This window comes from Diabrotica virgifera, chromosome 5 (genome assembly GCF_917563875.1).
Source record: "Diabrotica virgifera virgifera chromosome 5, PGI_DIABVI_V3a".
NCBI lineage: Eukaryota > Metazoa > Arthropoda > Insecta > Coleoptera > Chrysomelidae > Diabrotica > Diabrotica virgifera.
The window spans coordinates 236563410-236584059 of NC_065447.1; the positions used below are offsets into that span (position 1 = coordinate 236563410).

Consider the following 20650-nt stretch of genomic DNA (forward strand, 5'->3'; position numbering starts at 1 on the left):
CATACATTGTCGAGTTCCTTTATCTCCTGTCAATATCTATTTAAATGAACCTCTTATGTTTGGGGCTGTGTGGGGGCCCCCGAAATGTGGGGGCCCCGGGCAGCTGCCCAGCCTGCCCCCGCTTAAATCCGGCCCTGCCCTCCTCGAAAGCATAAAAATAAAGCTGGGTCTGAATGAACATCTTTATAAGACCATGCAGAAAGATGTAGGTACTACTCGCGACGGCCAGAAGTTTACGAAAATTTTTGGGAGATATCACCTGCATTCCAAGTCACCTAGGGCTTGATAACACGGAAAGAGTCCCACCAGAGCTCAATCCTTTTGATACCGTAGGTATCTGGGATGAGTCAATTTTCCCCTTAGTGGGAGTGTGAGCCGTATGGCTAAATCTGGAATAATATAATACATTTATGTAACAAATGTTGCTTATAAGTTTTCCCTCTATCAATTTATGGGGTCATTTTTATAATAAAATAATTTTCACCTCGAGAAGAGGTGGCATCTACCTCAGGGTAAAAGCGCAAGTTGGCACTATGTCACTTTTGTTTCTTGATGTATCCTCTAACTTCTCACCAATTTTCATGAAAATCGATGGAGGAGGTGAAAACCTTCAGTGACTGAACTATTATACACACAACCAGTATTTTGACTACATGCACTGTTAATTGCCTGGATTCCGGCGTATTGAACTCTATAAGAAATATGATTTAATATCAACATTATTTAAATTCTCAATTTATGGTTGTTATTAACTGGTAAAATATTTTTGTTATCACCTTCTATTATCGTGGGCGATGAGTCCATAACACATTTTTATCATGTCAAATTATTCGATATCTCGGACCTGACACTGACACTTTCGTGACAGATAGATAGCAACCGAGTCAGTGATGAGCAACGTCAAAAGAGGCGAAAATGGAGAAGTGAAACTTCAATAGATCATTAGTTAAATTCTTGGAGGCTGAGAAGTTTTGAATAGATTTTAGTATCTGGGCCATGTTAACTTAAGGTGAGGTATTTAATTGTTTCTAGGACCTTAAATCTGTATACTATTGACCCTTTACAGTGGGCGGATCTGGGCACTATCAAACCAGATCAAGTGTAATCTTACTGTATCCTCCTTCAATATTGTATTAAAATTGTTCAATTTAAACTTTTGTTCGAGACAAAATGTATTCTAAAACTACATCACATGAATTTTAGTACTTGAAATTGTTATTATTGGTCCACCATCATTTAATTGATTGATTACTTAATTCTCAGAAAGACTTGGTATGTTAATTTATATTAATAAAATTTATAATGCTTTTACTACTACTATAAAGCTGATGCTATGTTCGTTCATTGAACCACGTTTTCAGTTAATTTCAGCTTCCTAATCAACTCTCTTTTACCTACATTCATCAATATTATCTCATGAATCATGTTGATTTGTTTATTTATTATTTCTAACGATTCCTTCTTCATTCAAACAATGTCAGCAGTGTTCATTTATGACTAGTATTCAAATTTATTGAGATCTGTCTTTATCTACTTTTGGCACTATCTCTTTACACATTCCTTGCCGATAACTTGCTGGTGCATCACTACATGCTGAGGATGCTCTCGCGCGTTTAGATAGGGTCTTTTATATTACAAAAACAGTAAGCTGCTCTTGGTCAAAACCTACCCACAATAGATTGGCAGTTAATGTGTTAAATCTTTCTCTGATCATATAATTTCCTTTGGTACAGCATTTTGAAGAGTGAGGAAAGACTGAAATCGACTTTATATTTCTGTGTGAAACGTTGTATGGCTGAGAATTAAGCTGCTTTATCAAGCTAAATCAAGCAGGCTGTAGACCAAAATCCTGCATAAACCACATCAATACATTGAGGGTAATAATGGAACAATCTATTGAATGGAACACACCCTTATACATGGTCTTTGTTGATTTCAAGTGTGCCTTTGACAGCTTATCTCATTCTTCTATATAAAGTCACTATTCACTGAAACGAAATGTGGTGTGACACACAATGGGATCAACACTGACTCATTTAATATACTTACTGGAGTCAGACAGCAATGCATGCTTTCTCTGTTTCTTTTTAACATACCTGTAGACTATGTTCTCTCCAAATTAGACTCCAGCACAAGTAGTGGGATACAGTGGATGTTAACCATACACCTAAGCAATCTAGAATATACTGACAATATCTGTCGCTTAGGACAAATGTTGCAAGATGTGGCTGACCAATTGGAAACATTTTACACTGAAGCCAATAAAATAGGTTTGAAAATCAATACAGTAGAACCCCGCAAATCCGAACCCTGCTAATCCGAACGTTCGGCAAATCCAAACCAACAGAAAGTGAAAAAAATTAAAAAATTCAAGACAAAAACTTAAAAACATGTTTATTATACAGAATAAAACCACAAAAATTGAACAATCAAGATCAAGAGGTCTTTGACTCGCTCATTTTTTTCTGACGCCTGGAGGTGTAGCGAATTGACACAGCAATTTTCAACCATTTACGCAGAAACATTACATTGACCAGTAACGCAGCAGAGTTCTGCTCCACATAACGTAGAGCCACATCCAGAGCTTTAGTGGCATCTGCGTGTTACACTCGATATGGCAGGGAAACTTCTCACTAGCTTTCTTCATCTTCATTAGGGTTGCCTTTAGATTGAATTAAGTCAGCTTCAATCCATTCTGTAATTGCACTTTCTTCTTCGTTTTCTCATCCTGTTGGACTACTTCTAGGCCATCTTGTAATGGAGCGTGGAAAAATTGTAAATCTAGCCAGCGTGTTAGCAACTAAACACAAACAATGACACTGGTGGAAGAGGGAGAGAGTGAGACAGGTGCAGTGAGTCAAAATCAACGACAACGAAAGCTTTGAATTGTTAGTTAGGCTAACTTTCGGATAATCCGAACTTTTCAGAATCCAAACAGACTGTCCCCCCAATTAGTTGGCATTTGCGGCAAATGCAAGAAACTACATACTTACAGTAGGAAAAATTAAAGAATACCCATGAACGAACATATAAAGCACCCTGTATTTTCCTGTCACCATGTCACACAAAAAATTGGCCAGCGCAAGTACATGTAATAATTATTATTACATGTAATTGCGCTGGGCAATTTTCTTTGTGACACGTCGACAGGAAAATACAGCGTGTTTTATATGTTAGTTCATGGGTATTCTTTCATTTTTCCGACTGTACCTACTATTTACTATTAACAACATGCGGATTGAAAATGAGGATCTTCATATGAAGATATAAAAAGCTCAACAAGCATTCAACATGCATGTCTCTGTTTGGAGATATGGCAATTATACTACAAAGCCAAAAATCCGAATATTCCATTCAAATGTCATGTCTGTTCTACTATACGGATGTGAAACATGGAAAGTGACAAAACCCTTACAGACAAACTGGAGATCTTTGTTATCAATGACTACATAGAATTGTTCGTATTTTCTGGCCGAACATCATCAGAAACGAAGGTCTACTACACCTGACCAAACGAAAGAGGGTAGAAAATTAAATAAATTCCAGAAAGTAGAGTTGCATCAGTCACACACTCTGAACACATACCTCTAGTATTTCAAAGACTGGCCTATAGTGGAACTCTCAAGGGAAAAGAAAAAAAGATCACCCAGCACAAACTTAGAGAAGATCCATCTTGGATGAGATAAGAAGTCAAGGAAAATATTATAATCAGGTGAAGGCCTTAGCGCAAAATAGAACTCAGTGGTGCATTATTAGTTGAGGCATTGAAGCACAAAAAAAAAGGCCTTACTGTCGATTTTTGGCGCAGTAAGACGGATTTTAATGCAGTTAGGTGCGTTGGATTCGTGAGAATGTCAGGAAATTTTGTGAACTAACGTAATGAGTAAGAAATCTCAAATTGCATTTGTGCATAAGAAAAATGCATTTCAAAAATGCATTTCGCTAAATAGTGGGAAAAATTGACTCAATTTTCTTACTCGGGGGTTTTTGGGGTAGCTGAAAACGAATATGAGGTCGGCGAGAGTGTGCAAACTACCTGGTGCCTGCAGCGGGTGTAATAAACGTCTTCCTCTGGAGTATTGTGGTAACTTATCATATAATTGGCTTAAACTCATTACTCGAGGGGTATTGGGGTCGCTAAAAATGAATATGAGGTCAGCGAGAGTGTGCAAACTATCTGGTGCCTGCAGCGGGTGTAATAAATGTCTTCCTCTGGAGTATTATGGTAATTTGTTAAATAATTGGCCCAAACTTGTAACTCGGGGGTTTTTGGGGTCACTGAAAATGAATATGAGGTCGGCGAGAGTGTGCAAACTACCTGGTGCCTGCAGCGGGTGTAATAAATGTCTTCCTTTGGAGTATTGTGGTAATTTATCATATAATTGGCTTAAACTCATTACTCGGGGAGTTTTTGGGGTAGCTGAAAATGAATATGAGGTCGGCGAGAGTGTGCAAACTACCTGGTGCCTGCAGCAGGTGTAATAAACGTCTTCCTGTGGACTATTATGGTAATTTGTTAAATAATTGGCCCGGACTTGTTACTCGGAGGTCTTTGGGGTCACTGAAAGTAAATATCGCAACGACTAAATTCTAATTTCGTATCATTTAAAGCAGTTTGAATTAAGGCGTAAGTGGATGATGTGGACTTGCATTGAGAGAAAATTACTAGATACAGAATGTACTTTATGGCTATTGCCAAAAATAAAAAGATTGTCATTGGAAAAATTGTTTCGTCTGTTGATGCATTTACCCAGCATTTAAAAAGGGTATATTTACAAACACAAATTTGGTTGCATGGAGAGGACAGAAACATGAACCCAACCGATTGGGGATGGGAATTACAAAATAATGTATTAATTCCAGTTAGAATGACTCAGCCACCTGGTCCTCCAAACATTTTAAATTTAATATTCTGTAGTTGTAAGTCAGACTGCGGCAACTCATGCGGATGCAGGAAGCATGGGTTAGTTTGTAATTTATCCTGCAAAAATTGTGCAAGCTCTCATTTCACAAATATAGCATTAAACTCGAGAGAGGAAGGTAATAATGAAGAAGAAGATGATAATGATGAAGAAAATGAATTTTAAAGATAAATTAGGATAAATTTTGTATAATGAACTTTTCTAACCATAAATATATTATAATAATAAAAATTTATGTTTATTTATAATAAAAATACCACCCTTTTCGATCACTATGTTTACATCGAAGAAAATAGATTACCCTAAAAACCCCCGAGTAACGAGTTTAAACTAATTATATGATAAATTACCATAATACTCCAGAGGAAGATGTTTATAAGGTTTATTACACCCGCTGCAGGCACCAGGTACTTTGCACACTCTCGCCGACCTCATATTCATTTTCAGCGACCCCAAAAACCCCCGAGTTACAAGTTTGGGCCAATTATTTAACAAATTACCATAATACTCCAGACTCCAGAGGAAGACGTTTATTACACCCGTTGCAGGTCTCAGGTAGTTTGCACACTCTCGCCGACCTCATATTCGTTTTCAGCCACACCAAAAATCCCCGAGTAAAAAAATTGAGTCAATTTTTCCCACTATTTACCGAAATGCATTTTTGAAATGCATTTTTCTTATGCCCAAATGCAATTTGAGATTTCTTTAGATTACATTACATTACATTCATTACATTAGTTCACAAAATTTCCTGACATTCTCACGAATCCAACGCACCAATCCGCATTAAAATCCGTCTTACTGCAAAAAAATCGACACTTCAATCCTTCAATGCCTCGACTATATCGCTGAAGCTGTAGTACATACTTATAATCTGTGTACTATTGACTCTTTACAGTGGGTGGATCTGGGACTATCAAACCAGATGAAGTGTAAATTTACTGTATTCTCCTTCAATATTGTAATAAGATTGTTCAATTTCCACTTTTGCTTGTGATAAAATGTATTTTAAAAGTACAGCACACGAGTTTGAATACGTTAACTTGTTACTATTGGTATACCATCATTTAATTGATTGATAATAACCCCTCGATATCCTCCTTCAATATTGTATTAAAATTGTTTAATTTAAACTTCTGTTCGAGACAAAATGTATTCTAAAACTACATCACATGAATTTTAGTAATTGAACTTGTTATTATTGGTCCACCATCATTTAATTGATTGATTACTTAATTCTCAGAAAGACTTGGTATGTTAATTTATATTAATAAAATGTATAATGCTTTTACTACTACTATAAAGCTGATGCTATGCTCGTTCATTGAACCACGTTTTGAGTAAATTTCAGCTATATACTCATTAACATAGTCTTAGAACTTCTTTTGCCAACATTCATCAATATCATCTCAGGATTTATTTTGATTTGTCCTATTTATTCTAAGAATTCCTTCTCCATTCAAATAATATTGACAAGTGTTCATCTCATGACTGGTATTAAAATTTCTTTAGATCCATCTATACCTATACTTCTTGGCAATTTTTCTTAAACTTTTTTAATCATATAATTTTTTTGATACTGCATTTTAAAGAGTGAGAGGACACTGAAATCTACTTTATATTTCTTTGCTGTCTGTTAGTATAACATACCTATACTCCATCTACCGAAGAGACGGAGTAATCACTTGAATAAATCACAATATTTCTTCAAAATACCTTAACTCACGCCCTTGTACACAATATCGATAACATCAATACCGAATACCTTGCTATCGGTATTCACGCGATTACTCCGTCTGTTCGGTAGACGGAGTATAGTATAGCTATGGATTAAGCTGCTATATCGAGCTAATCAAGCAGGCTTTAGACTAGAATCCTCCTGCATAGACCACATCAATACTGTTAGGATAATAATGGAACATCATTTAAATGGAACACACCCTTATACATGGTTTTTGTCTATTTTGAGTGTGCCTTTGACAGCTATCTCATTCTGATAAATGGAAAATTTTAGAGCTAAAAAATGTCCTGCAAAATATAATTTCCATTATAAAGTCTCTGTAGACTGAGGCGAACTGCAATGCGACACAATGGGATCAGCAGTGAAGAATTTAACTTACATACTGGAGTTAGACAGGGTTGTATGCTTTCTCCGATTTTTTTAACATAACTGTAGACTATGTTCTCTCCAAACTAGACTCCAACACATGAGGGATACAATGGATGTTAACCACACACCTAAGCGATCTAGAATATGACAGCGATATCTGCCTCTTGGGACAAAGATTCCAAGATGTGGCTAACTAATTGAAAACACTTTCCATTGAAGCCAATGAAATAGGTCTGAAAATCAATATTAATAAATCCAAATCCATGAGATTAAAAAATGTAACATGCTATTTACTATTAACAACATGCAGATTGAAAATGTGGAAAGTTTTACGTATCTTGGAAGTGTCATAACAGAAATCAGGGATACAGAAGACAGTACAGTGGAACCCCGATAACCCGGAAGTCCGGCTAACCCGGATCGACTTTCATCAGACAAACATTTCAACAATAAAAATGTGTGTAATATAATATTTGAGAGATAATATGTATTTGTGTGATTTGAACTATACGATAGTCAAAATGACTCATGGCACACGGCGGCAGATCAACGTTCATTGTTCAACGTTCATTGTCTCGGATTATCGGAAACAACAGGCACCTGTATTCCTTTATTTATTTCAAACTATCCTGTAGTACTTTACTGTAGACAAACTTTACTGTCTTAGCATTGTTTATAAAAGACTATTTAAAAAATTATTTTTTTATACAATGGTTCTAGTTTCTACTGTTCTTAAATAAAATAACATCGTTCTGATTGTGACCCCATAGTGTAGTATTACAGTCATATTGTTCGCGTCTGTTCTGTAATCGTGCTTCAGATAAGTTTGTGTTTGCATGTTTTTTTGTCTGCGTAATGGCAACAAAACGTAAAATTGTTGTAGTGCCAATGGAAAAGAAACTAGAAGCATTAGGTAGGATTGATAAAGGCGATTCTTTAAAAACAATTGTAGCATCATAATATGGTGTCATACATCTACAGTTACGGATTGGAAGAAAAATAGAACTTTCTATAGAGTTTTAAATATAATTTTTTACCAAGAAATGAACAATACTCTATAAAACTAAGTATACGTAATTTAGATGTCTACTGTGCATATATATTTCATGCTATTTCAATTATAACAGAGTTTATCTGTAAGTATACCGTATTTTATTAATTTTTACCATATTCTCCGGCTAACTCGGATCGGCCGCAGTCCCGATTAATCCGAGTTAGCGAGGTTCCACTGTATATGTATGAAGATATGAAATCCACAACAAGCATTCAGCATGCTCAACCCTGTTTGGAGGTCTGGCCACTATGCTATAAAGACAGAGATCCGAATATTCCAGTCAAATGACATGTCTGTTCTACTCTAAGGATGTGAAACCTGGAGAGAAGCAAAAACCCTTACAGACAATCTGCAGGTCTTTGTTACCAAATGCCTACCTAGACTTGTTCGTATTTTGTGGCCCACAAGGATCTGCTACACCTGACTGAATCAAAGGGGATAGAAAATGAAATAAAGTCCAGAAAGTGAGGTTGGATCAGTCACACACTCCAAAAAAATAGCTATAGTATTTCAAACACTGCCCTTCTGAGAGTTGGACTCAGAGGGGAGTCCTTAAGGAAAAAGAAAAAGAGGTCGCTCAGCACAAACTTGGAGAAAATCCACGGTACACAGAGAACCGGTATGCCGATTGTCGTCGCTAAATTTGGTTCGGCTGCGCAGCACGTCACGTGGGAACCAACAGGTATTTGCTTATTGTTTGGATGCATTATTTCGTATGTGGTGGCGTTGAAAGTGAATAGATTGAGGCGGTTTTAAAATATTAAGCTGTTAACGTTTGAAGTAATTCTATATAATTTAAGTTACAAATTGTTGTGCATAACTGTGTATTTTTAAAACTATTATAATATAACTATTAGTTTTATACTAATTTATTAAAACCGAGACTATAATGCCATTTGAGGTGATATGCACGTGCAGATAACACGAACAGAATTAGAATGAGGGATATTAACAGAAAAATAAGTTTTAAAAACTGCCAGAGAGCACTTGACAAAAAGATATCTAAATTTTCTAATTTTAAAAAATGATTTTAATTATACTAATTCTAATATTATTAAAAAAACCTTTCCCACAAATTTGTTTTTTATTAATATACATCTTCTTCTTCTTCAGACTGTGTTCGTCCACTGCTGGACATAGGCCTCTTCCATTTGCTTCCATCGATTTCTACTCTTGGCAATTCTCATCCACTGCTTGCCCGCGACTTGTTTGATATCATCTGCCCACCTCTTCTGCGGTCTGCCTACTAATCGCCTGTTCTCTCTTGGTCTCCAGTTTGTTAGTCTCTGTGTCCATTTTTCGGGATTATCTCGGGCAACATGTCCGACCCATTGCCACTTGAGCCTTGCTATACGTTCTGCGACATCAGTAATCTTTGTTCTTTCACGAATGTCGATATTTCGAATTTTGTCTCTCAAACTAATCCCTAGCATGGCCCTCTCCATCGCTCTTTGAGTTGTACTGAGCTGCTCTAAGGTTTTCTTTGTAAAGGCCATGGTCTCCAGTCCATATGTAGTTACAGGCAAGATACATTTGTCATAAACTCTACGTTTTAGACACATTGGTATATCTCTATTCTTCAAGATAAAGCTTAACTTGCCGAAAGCTACCCAAGACAATTGTATGCGTCTTTTTATTTCGGCTATTTGGTTTTCTTTGCCGATTTTAATGGTATCTCCAAGATATATATAGTGGTCTACATTTTCAAGACTGACGTTGTCAATAACAAGATTAGTTTGTACATTACTCATTATTTTTGTTTTCTGAAGATTCATTTTGAGACCTATTTTATTTGACTGCTGGTTTAGTTCCTTCATCATTTGCTCCAGTTCCTTGATATGTGTACTGAATAATACTATGTCGTCCGCAAACCTCAAATGACTCAAATGTACACCATCAATGTTTAGACCTTTTCCTCCCAGTCGAGCTGTTTGAATACATTTTCCAATGCTAAGGTAAAAAGTTTTGGTGAAATAGTATCACCTTGTCTAATACCTTTACCAAGGCGTATTTTTTCGGTTTTTTGGTCTTCATTGATTTTGATGTGGAATGTGGCCTGTTCATAAATGTTTTAATGAGTGTAGTGTACCGTGAGTCTATTCGAGCATCCCTGAGGGCTGACAAAAAGGACCAGGTTTCAATACTATCGAAAGCCTTGTGAAAGTCAATAAATGCCATATGTAAGGGTACATTATATTGTGTGGTTTTTTCTACCAGTGTTCTGACGGTTTGTAAGTGATCGTTAGTACCAAACCCTTTTCGAAATCCCGCCTGTTCTACCGGTTGATATAAATCAAGTTTTTGTGTTATGCGGTTGGTTATTATTCTTGTTAGCAATTTGTATAAATGTGACAACAAACTTATAGGCCTGTAGTTTTCAATATTAGTATTGTCTCCTTTCTTGTGTAAAAGTATTATTTCGGCGTTTTCCCACAGATTGGGTATTCTTTTCTCTATCAGACACCTATTCAGCAAGACTTCCACAACCTCTACAACGGTGTTGCCACCCATTTTTAACATTTCAGGCGTTATATGATCCTCGCCAGGAGCTTTTTTATTCTTCATTTGCTGTAAGGCATGTCTAATTTCCGAAGAAGTTATTTTAGGGAGAGTTTCCGAGCCGACGTTTAGAATTGTTCTATGGTCTGTTCCGGGGTTCTGTATAGTGTATGTATAAAGATTCTTGTAGAACGTTTGTATTTCCTTCAGTATTTGAGTTTTTTCTGTCACCGTATTCCCCTGTTGGTTTTTGATTTTAGTTATCTTCGATTTTCCTTTAGTTAAATTTGATTTCAATACTCTCATGTTGCTATTGTCTTCGATGGTTTGCAATATTTGTTTTGTTTTATAAGCCCGCAAGTCTGACCTTATGCTCTTTTTAACTTTATTGTTGATAGCCTTATATTCTGGTAATTCTTTAGATGTTCTTCTTCTTTCTTCCATTAAATCCAGTGTTGTTTGTTTAAGTTTCGTTTTTCTCGGATTTTTATTTTTACCACAGATCTTTTTTGTAGTTGATGTTATGTCATTCGTTAATTTTTGTGTTATTTCATTTATATCTTTCGTGTTGAATACTGGTAAAGGTCCTAGTTTCTTTTTTAGTTCACTTTGATATTCCTCTTGATTCATTTCGAGTGCTTCTATGTTTGGTAATTTATCCTGTCTTAATAATTTTCTTCTATCGAATTTCGTATTTACTTCTATTCGCACCCTAACTAATCGATGGTCACTACCAGTGTCGACAGAATTTAGTACAGTAACATCTTTAGCAATGTTTTTGAAGTTAGAGAGTATAAAGTCAATTTCATTCATTACTTTGCCGTCTGGGCTGTGCCACGTCCATTTTCTCTGCATCTTTTTCTTGTAGAATGTGTTTAAGCAGAATAGCTTTTCTTTGCTGAGGAAGTTTGCGAGCATATCACCCCTGTGATTTCTACTTCCCAGTCCAAAATTTCCAATATATTCGTTGTCGTTGTTATTTTCGTTCTTTCCTATTTTAGCGTTGAAATCTCCCGTAATTATTACGTAATATGTTTTCTCTAGGTTTCTGGCTCTTGTAATGTCTTTATAAAGTTGTTCTACCTCTTCATCATCTGCAGAAGAAGTTGGCGCATAACAATGGATTATTTGAATGCTGTATCTACAATTTAGTTTTATTACCAGATAGATAACTCTATTAGAAATCGCTTGGAATTTAGTTACCAAGTTTTCAATTCTTTTATGTACCAAAAAGCCTACGCCTCCTATACCTTGGTTATTTCCTGAATTGTATTGGTACAAAGTGTGCCCTGATTTTAGTAGAGTCGTTTCTTCGCCTTTAAGCCTTGTCTCGCATAAGCCTACTACGTCCCATTTTATGGTCTTAAGTTCTTCTTGCCACTCTTCTAGGTTATCTTCTGTCCTCATCGTTCTGATGTTATATGTTCCGATGTGCATTTTGTGTGTACTAAGCGAATTCTTGCCTCCCCCAGATTCCACGAGGCAGACCCTTTTCTGGGTGTGGGACTTGGCATAACATACCGTACCCACCTGGGGACCATATCCGTTCGTTTTAGTATTATAATATACATAATATGTATTATACATAAAATATGTATTAATATACAAGCAAGCAAGCATAGTGATTTAACCCAGCCTGAGAGACTTGCTCACCCCTAGAGAATGACATTCGGGTGATACAATTCATTGGGGCGAGGAGGATTAACTCCCGTAAGCAGGAATCACTCCACCCCGCTTCAATGCTCCAGACCATCCACTTACCCCCCGATAGCACTCTGATGCGCTATAGCGGCTCTCAATCAGCAAAGTGCTTATCATATGGGAGTCTTGGATACACGGACTCCCATATGAAATCCTACCCCGATCAATGCAGGCCAGCGTGAGGCGCTCTATTCCCGCTATCTCTAGTGACTTATCTTCGATCTGTTTTGCTTGCTCGGGCGCCGAGTCCCCGCTCTGGGCTATGTCCAGTTCGGCGACTCGGCGCTCGAGGATGTGGGCCCCTCATGCCCGTTTTTTGGGTTTTGTTACTAATATTTTTTTGTGGCTTTCGCCTATTGTTAATATTTTATTGATTTGTTTAGTGGCTGAAGCCGTTTTGAAGTTTTTTGTATATTTTTTTTGAGGGATGTCTGAAAATTATAAAAATCAACATTAATAAATATAATGAGATGCCAAAGGTGAGCAAGTTGTCTTCTTTTGATAGAGCTACGATTATCTAGCCTTTATTATATATTTACTAATATTTGTTGTTTGGGTCTCCTATGTTTCCATCTATGGTACACATCATACCTTAATATCTCTTGCAAGATTCGGTTTGGGTGGTCTTCTAGCTCAGCAAATTTTGTTCTGGCTTTTTCTTCCATAATATCCAGTACTCTTATTTGTTTTAGGTCTCTAAATAAGAACCGTTCGGCGACGTATCTGGGCACGTTTGCAGCTTCTCTGATGCAGTTGTTGTGTACCGCTTGTATCTTCTTTTTGTTACTTTGACTTATGTGACCCCATGCAAGAGATGCGTATGTAATTATTGGCAGTATAATGCTATATATCAGTCTTAATTTTGTTTTCATAGCTAATTTGCTTCTTCTTCCTGTGAGTCCTCTTATTGCCGATCTGGCCGCTGCTGTTTTCTGGACTGTTGCGTTGACATGTGATGTGAATGTAAGACCTTGGTCCATTGTGACTCCTAAATATTTAACTTCGTTTTGCCATTCGATGGGTCTGTCTTGCAATGTTAGCTGTTCTTCTGGGTTATCTCTTCTCTTTATAATTGATTTAAAGTTAAACCAGGTTAGGAATCTAAAAATTTAAAGTGCGAACATTTTATACATACATAATATACAGAGTGGGCCAAAGAAAACAGTCCACCTCGATGTTTGGCAGTATTTATTAGCAGGTAAAAGGGGGAGAAGTGTACTTTTGAAGTGTGTAAAATTAATAATTCTTAGCTGAGCGCTTTCGGCTTATAAAGCCATCTTCGGAGCTATGCTACAATAAAAGATCTCTAATGAATAATTGATCTTAGAATTCAAAGTATAACTTACGTCAAAAAGGTCAAAATACCACTATGAAGAGAGATGGGTTCCATTTATGATATGAAATACTTCTGTTTCTTATGTAGTTTTTTATTGGTTGGAAAAAACCTTGTCTGTCTGTTTAAAAAATTGTTCAATTTGCTGCTGGTTATTTTTGTATCCAGAAAAGTTAAACATCAAGAACGAGCACAAAGGACTTTCACACGAAAATTACATTATATATAAAACGAATATTTAATCATGGTAAGGTCAAAAAGACCTTACCATTTGAATACTGCGGTGTCAGATAGCAGAATGGTCGCCTCGCATGGAGGATTTTTAATGACAGTCGATGTAGACAGGGTGTGCTCATTAAGGTGTCTTCACATTTTCTCATATAAAGTGACAGTTGACATATGACATTTTTAGCAATTGGATTGAACAACTTTTCAACAAAGTCTGTAGTTACATAAATCTGGTTTTTTAAAAAATAATGAAATACATATTGAAAAGAGACTTAAGGTCTAGGATAAACCAATTGACAAGTTATCCTTCACAAACCAAACTCGAATCGGTTTTGAAAATTAATACATGATGTAAAGAAACTTGATGGTGAAGTTTTTTAGGAAGATGGGAAATAAATTAATAATGAATTTTGTGAAATGTGATTTTTAAAGAATAAGCTGCCAAATGATTTATTACAAATATTGTTTTAAATGATGCTTTAGTAAAGAATTAAAAAATTTAAAAAATTATTTTTTGATTGCATGAGGTCAAACTTCTTCCTCCAGAGTCGCCCACAAGAGTCTGAACAAAGGTTTATAGTTGTAATTAAGATTGATTTGTGTATTCAAGCAAAAATCAGGATTAAGTTTCATTTCTTTAGTTATCTCTAGATCTTCTAAAAGGTTCATTTGTCTATAGTTTTTGATTGGGATGTTATGTAAAATTGTACTGTTTTCGGAAGGAGAGAAGGAATGGTTGCTAAATTTAACATGATAACCAAAATTTGATTTTTCTGGATTGCTGAGATGTTCTTTGATCCTCTGAGATAGGGTCCTCATGGTCCTGCCCACATAAGTCATGTTACAATCCCCACAAGACAGTTTGTAAATACCACTTTTATTTAGTTTGTCGATTTTATCTTTGGTGTGGCTGAAGATGGATTTGATGTTATTTTTCGTTTTGAAAGATATGTTAAGGTTACTGACTTTATTACAAAGTAATCTTGATACTTTTTCTGAAATTGGCCCTAAGTAGGATAAGGATCTATAAATAGCTGTAGTGTTGGGTTCGTTCTCTGTGTTAAACGCTTGGTTTAGTCTCTTTTTGAGTATTGATCTTCTAATGACCTTATCTACAGTAGAAGAGGGGAAACCATTGTTGTTTGCTATTTGTTTAATAATTGAAATTTCGTTGTTGTAATTGTGTTGGGACATGGGGATGTTAAGAAGTCTGTGGACATAACATTGAATAGCTGCCATCTTATGTTGAAAAGGATGGTTAGATGATATGGGTATAATATGGTCTGTTTGAGTAGGTTTTCTAAATACTGAGTATTCTAAAGTAGTAGACGATGAAGAAGTGGAAGATGTATTCTTTTTGATGGTTAGGTCTAGAAAATTGATCATGTTGTTGGTTTCTAACTCTAATGTGAACTTAATTGCTGGATGTAGGTTATTAATTATTGAAAGAATGTTGTTAGGTTCTGAAGGAGGACCTTCTATAAATGCTAAAATATCATCAACATATCTGTACCATAGGATTATTTGTGGATGTGAATGGACAAAATTATTTTCAAGAGAATCTAGGAAAAGATCTGCAAGTAGTGGGGATAAATTATCCCCACTACTTGCAGATCTTTTCCTAGATTCTCTTGAAAATAATTTTGTCCATTCACATCCACAAATAATCCTATGGTACAGATATGTTGATGATATTTTAGCATTTATAGAAGGTCCTCCTTCAGAACCTAACAACATTCTTTCAATAATTAATAACCTACATCCAGCAATTAAGTTCACATTAGAGTTAGAAACCAACAACATGATCAATTTTCTAGACCTAACCATCAAAAAGAATACATCTTCCACTTCTTCATCGTCTACTACTTTAGAATACTCAGTATTTAGAAAACCTACTCAAACAGACCATATTATACCCCTATCATCTAACCAGCCTTTTCAACATAAGATGGCAGCTATTCAATGTTATGTCCACAGACTTCTTAACATCCCCATGTCCCAAGACAATTACAACAACGAAATTTCAATTATTAAACAAATAGCAAACAACAATGGTTTCCCCTCTTCTACTGTAGATAAGGTCATTAGAAGATCAATACTCAAAAAGAGACTAAACCAAGCGTTTAACACAGAGAACGAACCCAACACTACAGCTATTTATAGATCCTTATCCTACTTAGGGCCAATTTCAGAAAAAGTATCAAGATTACTTTGTAATAAAGTCAGTAACCTTAACATATCTTTCAAAACGAAAAATAACATCAAATCCATCTTCAGCCACACCAAAGATAAAATCGACAAACTAAATAAAAGTGGTATTTACAAACTGTCTTGTGGGGATTGTAACATGACTTATGTGGGCAGGACCATGAGGACCCTATCTCAGAGGATCAAAGAACATCTCAGCAATCCAGAAAAATCAAATTTTGGTTATCATGTTAAATTTAGCAACCATTCCTTCTCTTTTTCCGAAAACAGTACAATTTTACATAACATCCCAATCAAAAACTATAGACAAATGAACCTTTTAGAAGATCTAGAGATAACTAAAGAAATGAAACTTAATCCTGATTTTTGCTTGAATACACAAATCAATCTTAATTACAACTATAAACCTTTGTTCAGACTCTTGTGGGAGACTCTGGAGGAAGAAGTTTGACCTCATGCAATCAAAAAATAATTTTTTAAATTTTTTAATTCTTTACTAAAGCATCATTTAAAACAATATTTGTAATAAATCATTTGGCAGCTTATTCTTTAAAAATCACATTTCACAAAATTCATTGTTAATTTATTTCCCATCTTCCTAAAAAACTTCACCATCAAGTTTCTTTACATCATGTATTAATTTTCAAAACCGATTCGAGTTTGGTTTGTGAAGGATAACTTGTCAATTGGTTTATCCTAGACCTTAAGTCTCTTTTCAATATGTATTTCATTATTTTTTAAAAAACCAGATTTATGTAACTCACACACACACACACATGCTCGTATCAACCCCAGCCCCGGGGAACATGTGTGTTCCAATGGAAAAGTGGAACCCACATGTCCGAAGATCAAACCGGTCACACCCCGTAATGGAGTGGTACCTATCTGACCCCCAAGCTATACCTCCACCCCTCCCCATCGAAGGACATACCGAATGGGGAGGCGTTGATCTTAATGTTACTTTGGATGCCCTGGGTAATGGGACACCCTTTGTATTACTTCATGTGGTTAAGCCACCTGGTTTTAGGGGTAACTACAGACTTTGTTGAAAAGTTGTTCAATCCAATTGCTAAAAATGTCATATGTCAACTGTCACTTTATATGAGAAAATGTGAAGACACCTTAATGAGCACACCCTGTCTACATCGACTGTCATTAAAAATCCTCCATGCGAGGCGACCATTCTGCTATCTGACACCGCAGTATTCAAATGGTAAGGTCTTTTTGACCTTACCATGATCAAATATTCGTTTTATATATACAGTGGAACCTCGATTATCCGTCTCCATTAACCGTCACCTCTGTTAACCGTCAGGGTCCTTACATCATCAATTATTGCGCATTGCGATGAGCCAAATGAAATTCGTTGAAATGTACAGTGATGCTACCATTGCATTTGCACAAACAAATATTTGTGTAAAGAAGCCAGAGAAGGTGCATTGCACATGCAACAATTCATTGAGTGGAATTATCGACAAGAAGAAGACTATAAAGTAGATTGTATGATCTTACGCGGATTAAGAAATTCTTCGTTGCAAAATTTGAATTAACAGTAAAACAAACAAGGTTTCAGAATATCCTAAACCAAATTAATTGGATTGGACGAACACAAATCCCTCTTATATTATTAAACAGACCATAGAAATAAAATTTGAGAGTTGTACTATGAATTTTTTTAACGTTCTGTTAACCGTCTTTTCGATTATCCGTCATACCCTTGGTCCGGTGCCCTGACGGATAATCGAGGTACCACTGTAATGTAATTTTCGTGTGAAAGTCCTTTGTGCTCGTTCTTGATGTTTAACTTTTCTGGATACAAAAATAACCAGCAGCAAATTGAACAATTTTTTAAACAGATAGACAAGGTTTTTTCCAACCAATAAAAAACTACATAAGAAACAGAAGTATTTCATATCATAAATGGAACCCATCTCTCTTCATAGTGGTATTTTGACCTTTTTGACGTAAGTTATACTTTGAATTCTAAGATCAATTATTCATTAGAGATCTTTTATTGTAGCATAGCTCCGAAGATGGCTTTATAAGCCGAAAGCGCTCAGCTAAGAATTATTAATTTTACACACTTCAAAAGTACACTTCTCCCCCTTTTACCTGTTGTCATAAGTGTGTACAAAATTTTTTCAGTCTTTACATTAGTATTTATTAGATTTTAAGGAAATGAAGAAACAGGTCGATTTTTGTATCTAAGGGGGACACATTTTTACGGTACATACATCTGCCATTTGTCAACCCCCTCCCATCCATTTCTCCCACCCCTTATTTTTAAATAGGGAAAACGGGTCGTGTGCTACCTCATTCGAAGGTCAATTCTCTATTCAGTAATAACATTGACATAATCATTTACACAGGGTGTCCAAGAAAAATTATTTTGAAATAAATTAATTGACACAAAAGGAAGAATGTATGCAATTTATTTAAATCAAAATACATTCTACTACTGACAGAAAACAGAGAAAAATGTTTATTTGACAAATAAATATTGTTTTTCGATTAACGACGTTCTACACCTTCGTTGCGGGGTATGCCTCTCAGAGGAAAGGGGGGGGGGAACTTATATGCAAGCGAAAGTTAGTAACAATGCATTTATAGCAGAATACTCAAATCATATGTTTCAGTATTGAATACTTTATAAAAACCTTCTACGAGCGCGGGTGGAAATGCGCCTGCCGCACGGCGTCCCAAGGATTCAGAGTCGAACCAAATGGAGACCAACCAGCAAGAAGAAGCTGCCGCGTTACCTGAACAACAGGTAACCCGTCAACGTAAGCCGCCTGTAATTAAATTACAGAGCGTGAGCGAGACAGGGGCTATCCTCAGTATAGCCCAGAAACAAGGCGTAATCACGACAAATAAGATCTCCAGAAGCGGAAGGGAAACCCTCATCCAGGCGAAAAGCCCGGAAGATTATCGAAAGATGACACACATTATTGAGGATTACGCAAAGAACATGACCCTAAAAGATCCCAAGAAGAGACTACAATGGATAGCCTTCCCATTCGAGGAAGAAGTAAAACCAAAAATGGTAATAAGAGGGCTACCAACGAATACCAAAGAGGAAGAGATCAAGAATGACATGGCAGATCAATATAACATTGACTGCCAAGCAGCAAAGAATATGTCGACAAGAGCCGGCCCAAGAAGACAGCTACCTATGTTCGTCATAACTCTGGATCAGGGGGACGTCGAGGCGGCGAGACGCATAACCAACCTGTGCCACATGAAGGTCGTGGTAGAGGATCTCCGAAAAGCGACAGGACCCACGCAGTGTTTCAACTGCCAAGGCTACCACCACGCCCAGAACGCGTGCCACAAGGACCCCAGGTGTGTCAAATGCGGTGAGGATCACCCCACTAAGATGTGCAAAAGGGCCAAAGAAGTTAAAGCTACATGTGCCAACTGTAAAGGCAGCCATCCAGCCAGCTACAGAGGATGCCCAAGATGCCCTACGTGGGGAGGACCCCCACCAAGGAGGCCGCAACAACAACAACCACAGGCAAGAAGACCACAAGCCACCGGCACCACCTACGCCCAGGCCACGCAAAACAACCAACACCAAACAGCGATCCCTGATGAAGACTACATAGTCAGAATAGTGACTAGGGTAGTTAGAGAAGTTATACAAGGCACCAGGGAAGCGCAGAAGTAATGCTGACAGACAGGGGATACTTGAGGATAGGCTCCTGGAATCCAGGAGGAATATCAACAAACCAGAACATCATGGATGAAATCGCAAGTAGATACGAGATGGACATCGTAGCAATCCAGGAAACCAAGTTAACTAACAACTTTAACTTAAAATTCCCTGGATACGATGTATACAGGAACGACCACACCAGAAGATCAGGAGGAACGGCCATCCTAGTAAAAAAGGGAATCAGACACACCAGATTCACGACTCCACCACTGGTCAACATGGAGGCTACAACAGTAGAAGTGAAAATGAGGCAAGGAGCAGTAAGAATCACATCAGCTTACGTAAGACCACAAGACCCTTTAATGGACGATGACCTAGATGCGTTCCTAAACATCGCCGAACCATCCATCATAATAGGAGACCTGAATGCAAGATCCCCCATCTGGAACGACAGAGCTACGAACCGAAACGGACGACTACTAAATAGATACATAGAAAACAATGAAGACACAATAGCAATGGGCCCAGAAGAACCTACCCACTACCCAGGAAATGGACTTCCAACCCATATCGACATAGTTGTGGCCAAAAACCTAGGGCTGCAATCAGAATTAATTACGCTGAACGAAGGATCAACTGACCACCACCCCATCCTACTAGAGATCGGAACATGGGAAGAGACAAACCCACCAAAAAGAACAAAAAAGAAAATAAAGTGGACAAACTACAAAAGACTAGTAAGTGAAGGAATAAATATAGTGCCAGTGATAAACAATCCAGAAGAAATAGAAGGAAAAGTCCTAGAGCTCGAAAACATCATACAAGAGGCAATCAGAAGCAGCACAACAGAGGAAGAAGTCGAGATTTACATGGGAAGGTTCAAAGATATTCCACAAGAAACACAAGATTTGATAAGGGAAAAAAATAGAGCAAAACAAAC

General features: G+C 36.8%; 1 protein-coding gene across 1 annotated transcript in view; it reads left to right on the forward strand.

Annotated features, from left to right (window-relative positions):
- The first annotated feature begins 854 nt into the window (after positions 1-854).
- LOC114331098 (AP-2 complex subunit mu) overlaps positions 855-20650 on the forward strand; it is a 48832-nt gene continuing 29036 nt past the window's right edge. Inside the window, exon 1 of the mRNA XM_028280566.2 lies at positions 855-1009. The gene's annotated coding sequence lies outside the window, so the exon portion shown is untranslated. The remainder of the gene's footprint in view (positions 1010-20650) is intronic.